The sequence below is a fragment of the Oncorhynchus nerka genome, linkage group LG13, assembly GCF_034236695.1.
Source record: "Oncorhynchus nerka isolate Pitt River linkage group LG13, Oner_Uvic_2.0, whole genome shotgun sequence".
Lineage (NCBI taxonomy): Eukaryota > Metazoa > Chordata > Actinopteri > Salmoniformes > Salmonidae > Oncorhynchus > Oncorhynchus nerka.
Window position 1 is genome coordinate 5,339,689 of NC_088408.1, and position 9,504 is coordinate 5,349,192.

At 42.1% G+C, this 9,504-nt stretch overlaps 1 non-coding gene across 1 annotated transcript; it reads left to right on the forward strand.

Moving 5' to 3' along the window:
- Window positions 1–2,596: 2,596 nt before the first annotated feature.
- On the forward strand, window positions 2,597–2,679 carry trnal-cag (transfer RNA leucine (anticodon CAG)). The gene has a single exon. It is a non-coding gene; the product is annotated as a tRNA-Leu (tRNA).
- Window positions 2,680–9,504: the final 6,825 nt, after the last annotated feature.

The following is a 9,504-nucleotide window of genomic DNA, read 5'->3' on the forward strand; positions in this document are numbered from 1 at the left end:
CTGATGTAACAGCAGTCTTTTTTATTTTCTGATGTAACAGCAGTCTTTTAAAGGCATTTATTTTCTGATGTTACAGCAGTCTTTTAAGGCACATTTATTTTCTGATGTAACAGCAGTCTTTTAAGGCGCATTTATTTTCTGATGTAACAGCAGTCTTTTAAGGCGCATTTATTTTCTGATGTTACAGCAGTCTTTTAAGGCGCATTTATTTTCTGATGTAACAGCAGTCTTTTAAGGCGCATTTATTTTCTGATGTAACAGCAGTCTTTTAAGGCGCATTTATTTTCTGATGTTACAGCAGTCTTTTAAGGCGCATTTATTTTCTGATGTTACAGCAGTCTTTTAAGGCACATTTATTTTCTGATGTAACAGCAGTCTTTTAAGGCGCATTTATTTTCTGATGTAACAGCAGTCTTTTAAGGCGCATTTATTTTCTGATGTTACAGCAGTCTTTTAAGGCGCATTTATTTTCTGATGTTACAGCAGTCTTTTAAGGCGCATTTATTTTCTGATGTAACAGCAGTCTTTTAAGGCGCATTTATTTTCTGATGTAACAGCAGTCTTTTAAGGCACATTTATTTTCTGCGGAGCTGACCAGTTCATTAATCAGAAATATCCCAAAAAACCATCCAGTTTTCTTTTCACTGCAAAAAAGACTTGTAGTGAGAGAGGCACAAGACTATTTTTTAACAGCATGGTAATGGCAAATGTGTGTGTGTGTGTGTGTGTGTGTGTGTGTGTGTGTGTGTGTCTGGACGTGTGTGTGCGTGTGTATGTGTGTGTGTGTCTGGGAGTGTGTGTGTGTGTGTGTGTGTGTGTGTGTGTGTGTGTGTGTGTGTCTGGATGTGTGTGTGTGTGCGTGTGTATGTGTGTGTGTGTGTGTGTGTCTGGACGTGTGTGTGCGTGTGTATGTGTGTGTGTGTGTGTGTGTCTGGGAGTGTGTGTGTGTGTGTGTGTATGTGTGTGTGTGTGTGTGTGTCTGGATGTGTGTGTGTGTGTGTGTGTGTGTGTGTATGTGTGTGTGTGTCTGTGTGTGTCTGTGTGTGTGTGTGTGTGTGTGTGTGTGTGTGTGTGTGTGTCTGGACGTGTGTGTGCGTGTGTATGTGTGTGTGTGTCTGTGGAGTGTGTGTGTGTGTGTGTGTGTGTGTGTGTGTGTGTGTGTGTGTCTGTCTGGTGTGTGTGTGTGTGTGTGCGTGTGTATGTGTGTGGACGTGTGTGTGCGTGGTATGTGTGTGTGTGTGTGTGTGTGTGTGTGTGTGTATGTGTGTGTGTGTGTATGTGTGTGTGTGTCTGTGTGTGTCTGTGTGTGTGTCTGGGAGTGTGTGTGTGTGTGTGTGTGTGTGTGTGTGTGTGTGTGTATGTGTGTGTGTGTCTGTGTGTGTCTGGGAGTGTGTGTGTATGTGTGTGTGTCTGTGTGTGTGTGTGTGAGTGTCTGGGAGTGTGTGTGTCTGTGTGTGTGTCTGTGTGTGTCTGGGAGTGTGTGTGTATGTGTGTGTGTCTGTGTGTGTGTGTGTGAGTGTCTGGGAGTGTGTGCTACGCAGGCAGACATCTTTGAATTGTTATCGACTGTTATTGCTACAGCATCTCCCTGTCTGATATTGTGAATTGCAATACTCTCTCAGTTTAGTAATACTCTCAGCCCTCTCTGTTTAGTAATACAGTTTCAATACCAAATTATCCTGAAGTCCACTTATTTTTTTAGTGATTACATTTTGGGAATATTTGATTTATGGAATGGGCTTGTGTTGGAATTAAGGAACAATTAAAACACCTTATGAACTACAGTTTCTTTGGACAGGGTTTTCTCTTTTAAAAGGCCAGGAAAACCCGGGGCTATAGAAACTATTCTACATGGACTTTTTTTTAAACTTTAGAATGACACTACGGTCATGCCGTTTGTGACAGTATTGTAATGAAACAGGCAGGAAGCAGGTCTCGAACCCTGGACCTTCTAGCTCGAAGTCCAGCGCGCTATTGAAAAAAAATATTCGGGTGGGAGAGTCGATATCCGCGCTTATAAATCCAGGGTCCTTATAGTTTTATTAGTCTTCTCACCAATATCTGCTTAGGTTTACCTGCTTCGTTAAATTATAGGCACCATAATTATTGTGCATAATTTTTTAAATTTTACACTGCTTGCTTCCAAACGTAATACTTTGTAAAAACGTAGTTTCTTTTCTGTGTGGTGATCCTTCACCGGACATCATGGCAGATCGAGCATAGCTAACTAAAGGAGAGTCCCCCACGGCTACGGAGGAGTTGTTCACTCAACTGCCCCTTATTTGACCAACAAGCTAGACATATCTATTGAGTCAAATTAATGTGGTAGCCAGCAGAAAGCTGCCTTTTATCACAAATGCACAACGACAAAAGTAAGGATTCATCACGGTGGTTCAGGCAAGCTGAAGCTCCTGTTAAAATGACTCGTTAGATGGCATGCTAAATTGATATGCTATAGCAGCTAAGCTAACGCAAGCTGGTGTTAAACAATTTTAACAAGGTTTAGCTGCTAAATCTGTATTTAAGTAATATCCTATAGATGATTTTATCGAGATAACCCTTTAAAATCCGATTAAACTGACACTTACTCTATGAAGTCAGGATGGCCGAGCGGTCTAAGGCGCTGCGTTCAGGTCGCAGTCTCCTCTGGAGGCGTGGGTTCGAATCCCACTTCTGACAACGCACTTTTTTCTTCCGTTTCACCTAAAATCGGAGATAGTGAACATTTCATTTATACTCAACCTAATAATAAAGCATAAACTGTAACCATACATGTAAAATACTCATTTTAATTGAAAGTTTTCAATTGATCTCTTATAGCCTGTTTTGAAAAGTGCTGCTTGAAATAGGGGCCTACTGCAACCACCACCATCCACCACAAAATGACCTTGGGTGTTGTGTTGGGTATACAGAGATGACCAGTTTACAGAGGAGTCTAGAGTGCAGTGATGTGTCCTATAAGTAGCACTGGTGACAAATCTGATGGCCGAATGGTAAAGAACGTCTAGCCGCTCGAGAGCACCCTTACTTGCTGATCTATAAATTACATCTCCGTAATCTATCATGGTGTCACGCCCTGACCTTAGAGCCTTTTTATTTCTCTATTTGGTTAGGTCGGGGTGTGATTTGGGTGGGCATTCTAGTTTTTTCTATTTCTTTGTTCGCCGGGTGTGGTTCCCAATCAGAGGCAGCTGTCTATCGTTGTCTCTGATTGGGGATCATACTTAGGCAGCCCTTTTTCCCACCTTTGATTGTGGGATCTTGATTTTTGTTAGTTGCTGTCTAGCCTGCAGAACTTTGCTGTTGCTGTTTTGGCTATGTGCTCCAGCACTTTGGATTTGAAATTATACAACGACTGTGATGTTAGACCATTTAGGGATTACAGCATTTTTTTTGTACATAGTCCCCCCCCCCCCCCCGTTTTAGGGAACCAAAAGTTTTGGGACAAATTCATTTATGTGTATTAAAGCAGGCAATGATTACAATCAAGCTTGTGTTCTAAAAATATGTTGGCTGCATTTGCCCAATATAAATTAATGGGAAATAATGTATTGTGTCATTTTGGAGTCAATTTTATTGTAAATAAGAATAGAATAGGTTTCTAAACACTTTCTCCCTCATCGTGTTGTTGTAATGGTGAGAGGGTTAGAATGTCTGGAACTTGCTCACTCATTTCCATTTCCGTTGTGATTGGCTCAGGAAAGCCTTCTCAGTGGACGTGGGTGGATGACATCATCACCAGTTCCCTTTGACTAACCAGTGAGGCTCAACAGGGGTCTCCAATGAGTCAGAGCAGCCCGCACTCACACCCCAACCCCACGCCAACCCGGACAAGCTACTTAAGACAGGAGACAGGAGGCAGATCTTTTTGAGAGTTTGTTTGTGTTAAGGAGTGAGAGTGGGTGTGGGTGTGGGCAGCCCGGTGACGATCAAGCACGTGATCTTCTCTTAGCAGAAACACACAGCTACCAGAAAGGAGCGGGACAGGGGTGGTCCCTGCTAGCCCTTTCGTTCTGTGGTGTTTTTTCTTCCTGCAGGAGCTGGAGGGCCTAGCAGTATGTCACGTTTTACAGCAATGACTCAATGTTATTTTCTTTTTTTTGGGCCGTGTTCTTTTTAAAAATTATAAAAAATATAATTATAAAAATATAATATACTAATATAATAATTTAAATTTATATATTCACTCTACCTTACGCTTAGTTGAATGCACTAACTGTAAGACACAGGATAAGAGTATCCACTAAAGCACCAAAATGTAAATCTCTTGTCGAGTCAGAGGCTGACGTCCTCAATTGTGGATTCAGCAGCGCTTTACTGTAGCAGTAAAACCTGTATGCTAACATTACTGTAGCAGTAAAACCTGTATGCTAACATTACTGTAGCAGTAAAACCTGTATGCTAACATTACTGTAGCAGTCAAACCTGTATGCTAACATTACTGTAGCAGTCAAACCTGTATGCTAACATTACTGTAGCAGTAAAACCTGTATGCTAACATTACTGTAGCAGTAAAACCTGTATGCTAACATTACTGTAGCAGTCAAACCTGTATGCTAACATTACTGTAGCAGTCAAACCTGTATGCTAACATTACTGTAGCAGTCAAACCTGTATGCTAACATTACTGTAGCAGTAAAACCTGTATGCTAACATTACTGTAGCAGTAAAACCTGTATGCTAACATTACTGTAGCAGTAAAACCTGTATGCTAACATTACTGTAGCAGTAAAACCTGTATGCTAACATTACTGTAGCAGTAAAACCTGTATGCTAACATTACTGTAGCAGTCAAACCTGTATGCTAACATTACTGTAGCAGTAAAACCTGTATGCTAACATTACTGTAGCAGTAAAACCTGTATGCTAACATTACTGTAGCAGTCAAACCTGTATGCTAACATTACTGTAGCAGTCAAACCTGTATGCTAACATTACTGTAGCAGTAAAACCTGTATGCTAACATTACTGTAGCAGTAAAACCTGTATGCTAACATTACTGTAGCAGTAAAACCTGTATGCTAACATTACTGTAGCAGTAAAACCTGTATGCTAACATTACTGTAGCAGTAAAACCTGTATGCTAACATTACTGTAGCAGTAAAACCTGTATGCTAACATTACTGTAGCAGTAAAACCTGTATGCTAACATTACTGTAGCAGTAAAACCTGTATGCTAACATTACTGTAGCAGTCAAACCTGTATGCTAACATTACTGTAGCAGTCAAACCTGTATGCTAACATTACTGTAGCAGTAAAACCTGTATGCCAACATTACTGTAGCAGTCAAACCTGTATGCTAACATTACTGTAGCAGTAAAACCTGTATGCTAACATTACTGTAGCAGTAAAACCTGTATGCTAATCACATGTAGGCTAACTGACGTCTGTGATGCAAGGACTTGATTCCTCCATTGTAGATTCAGCAGCGCATTACTGTAGCAGTAAAACCTGTATGCTAATCACATGTAGGCTAACTGACTTCTGTGATGCAAGGACTTGATTGGATGAGATTTAGTCTACTTATTCAATTAGTTGAATAACTTATTCAGTTACTTAACTCTCAATGTTAGCCACTGTAAGGGCGATATACTACCCCTTTGCATAGGCCTACTTGTATAATCGGAGATGGAGCGATGGAGAGCTCAGCCCCTGTCTATTCATCACTATTGGGTAGATGGACATTCGTTCATGTTTAGACCTCCAGCACCTGTTCGAACAGTAAGTACACTCCCTTTTCATACTGACTGAATCATCAGAAATCAAATATGGAGAGATTGAGAGCCCGGCCCTGTCTATTCACGACTAAAGGAACGATGGACATTCATTAATTTTCATATTTGTACCTCCGTCATCTGCTTGAAGCTTTTAGATCAGGTGTTTGTGTATATATACATGAATCATCAGAAATCAATGAACAGGAGATCGAGGACCCCTGTCCCAGTATCACCATGACTAGAACGTCCTTTCTAAGCATCCTGGTAATCCTCCCACCATGTCGTTGTTAAGCCCAGTATTTACAGAACCTGGTCACAGCCAATCAATCAAGTCCCCGGACAAACTTCCTTGGAACTGTCTGTGGATTAGTGTACATTTTAATAGTGAAAATAGGTTATATTGCGCATATTGTCTTTTTGAATTATTGTGCAGTATGACTGGACTTTTTTGTTGTTACCCTGCCAACAGTTTCCTGTCAAACCATATTTAATACTTGCACGTGGGTGAAGTTTATGTGAATATTTCCACAAAACCACTTCATATTTTGTGTGGCTCCATCAGAGCTCCGCCAACAGAGGGAGGGGGACCCGAATGGATTCTGATAAACAAATAATTGTGAGCTACAAGTTCTTCAAGTTCCACGGTGCTAAGGACCAATCACGGTCCAAACACACCAACACAGTCGTGTTCCACATCGCTAAGGACCAATCACGGTCCAAACACACCAACACAGTCGTGTTCCACATCGCTAAGGACCAATCACGGTCCAAACACACCAACACAGTCGTGTTCCACATCGCTAAGGACCAATCACGGTCCAAACACACCAACACAGTCGTGTTCCACATCGCTAAGGACCAATCACGGTCCAAACACACCAACACAGTCGTGAAGAAGGCACAACAACATCTCTTCCCCCCCTCAGGAGGCTGAAAAGATTTGGCATGGGTCTTCAGATCCTTCAAAAACAAGTATACAGCTGCACACCATCGAGAGCATCCTGATTGGCTGCGTCACTGCTTGTTTAGGCGCTACAGAGGGTAGTGCGTTTGGCACAGTGCGTCACTGGGGCCGAGCTCCCTGCCATCCAGGACCTCTATACCAGGCGGTGTCAGAGGAAGGCCCTTAAAAATTGTCAAAGACTCCAGCCACCTAAGTCACAGTCTGTTCTCTCTGCTACCACACGACAAGCGGTATCGGAGCGCCTAGGCTGGGACCAAAAAGCTCCTGAACAGCTTCTTCTCCAAAGCCATAAGACTGCTGAACAGTTAATTAAATGGCTACCCGGACATTCTGCTTTTCACCCCCTACCTACATGTACATAGTACTCTAATCAATCACCGAACCAAACCTACATGTGAATCACCTCCATCACCAACCCCAGCTACCTCGCCCCCCAGTACACCAACCCCAACTACCTCGCCCCCCAGTACACTGACTCATTACCGGTACTCCTTGTATATAGCATGTATATAGCCTCATTATTGTTATTTTACTGTGTTACTATTTTAAAATTTGTAAATGTTCTTACTTTTTAACTGCATTGCTGGGAAAGATCTCGTAAGTAAGCATTTGATTTGTCTCTGTTGCGTTTAAAAACTAAAAACAAAAGCAGGCAGTCTGAAGTCTATATGAAGTCTCTCTGAAGTCTACGAAGTCTCTCCGAAGTCTATATGAAGTCTATACGAAGTCTATACGAAGTCTATACAAAGTCTACATGAAGTCTATACAAAGTCTCTCTGAAGTCTATGAAGTCTTTACGAAGTCTATACAAAGTATCTCTGTAGTCTATATGAAGTCTATACAAAGTATCTCTGAAGTCTATATGAAGTCTCTGAAGTCTATATGAAGTCTCTCTGAAGTCTCACTGAAGTCTATATGAAGTATCTCTGAAATCTATATGAAGTATCTCTGAAGTCTATATGAAGTCTCTTGGAAGTCTATATGAAGTCTCTCTGAAGTCTATATGAAGTCTCTCTGAAGTCTATATGAAGTCTCCTGAAGTCTATATGAAGTCTCTTGGAAGTCTCTCTGTAGTCTATATGAAGTCTATATGAAGTTTCTCTGAAGTCTATATGAAGTCTCTCTGAAGTCTATATGAAGTCTCTCTGTAGTCTATATGAAGTCTCTCTGTAGTCTATATGAAGTCTCTCTGAAGTCTATATGAAGTCTTTCTGAAGTCTCTCTGAAGTCTTTCTGAAGACGGCCTTATGACTTATGCCCATGATGACAATTATTTCACTTCCAATGCCCCTCACCCTCTCCTTCAGTCCAGATGAGCAATGTTGGTTGTCTAGCTCTAGATCAGTCTGAAACAGCATAACCCCACAAGACCCCACGTGGACGGGGTTGGCTTCCCCGGATAATGCCTGGTCATCCATTGACTCCCTGTGGCGTACCGTTGAAAACGTGCTAAATTTGTTTCCCCCTGGGATTATGCAATGCTGAAGTCCTGGCCATGTGTCTGCCGAAAGCCTCAGCAGATTTGGTAGCGATCTGAGGGTTAGCGATTAGAGAGGCTTTCCGTTCTAACCTTAGCCTGGTCCGAACCCACGACAACCAGATTAGCAGGTAGCGGAAGAGACCTCACAGGGAGGGAGGAGAGAGAGAGAGCATGGGGGGGAAAGAGAGAGAGAGCATGGGAGGGGGGAAAGAGAGAGAGAGCATGGGAGGGGGGAGAGAAAGAGAGAGAGAGCATGGGAGGGGGGAGAGAGAGAAAGAGAGCATGGGAGGGGGGGGAGAGAGAGAAAGAGAGAGAGAGAACTGATTAGCAGATAGCTGCCAGTAGAGAGAGGCCTCACGGGGAGGGAGGTGAGAGAGAGCATGGGAGGGGGGGGGCAGAGAGCATGGGAGGGGGGAGGAGAGAGAGAGAGAGAGCATGGGAGGGGGGGGGGGTGTGGTGCTTCAGACTTGACACTTCCTTCTGTCCTCTGATCGCTTTGGTATTGCTCACAGCGTGCAGACTGATGGTTTGTTGTCATGTTTGGAGTCTATATGTAGGGATCTGGTTGATCAGGTTGGTACCTACCTGCCGTTGTGGTTTTTCAAGCAGTTTGGGTCTCCTATCTCCCGAGATTGGTTATCATGAGTGTTGGAAGCGTAAGTATTATCATCTGATGCATCGATACCGCTAATACTTGGGCCCAGAGTTTGCACCTGTCTTTTTCAAAAAGTGAATTAAACATTGAAGATAGAACAAAATATTTAAAGGAAATGTAAGGAGAAAGAAAAAGATGTTAGGGAAGGTATGGATACAGATAGTTGTCTTGGTGTCTCTGTGTTAAATCCCTTACTAGTACAGATAGGTGTCTTGGTGTTAAATCCCTTACTAGTACCGATAGTTGTCTTGGTGTTAAATCCCTTACTAGTACCGATAGTTGTCTTGGTGTTAAATCCCTTACTAGTACAGATAGTTGTCTTGGTGTTAAATCCCTTACTAGTACAGATAGTTGTCTTGGTGTTAAATCCCTTACTAGTACAGATAGTTGTCTCTGTGTTAAATCCCTTACTAGTACAGATAGTTGTGTTGGTGTTAAATCCCTTACTAATACAGATAGTTGTCTCTGTGTTAAATCCCTTACTAGTACAGATAGTTGTGTTGGTGTTAAATCCCTTACTAATACAGATAGTTGTCTTGGTGTTAAATCCCTTACTAGTACAGATAGTTGTCTTGGTGTTAAATCCCTTACTAGTACAGATAGTTGTCTCTGTGTTAAATTCCTTACTAGTACAGATAGTTGTCTCTGTGTTAAATCCCTTACTAATACAGATAGTTGTATTGGTGT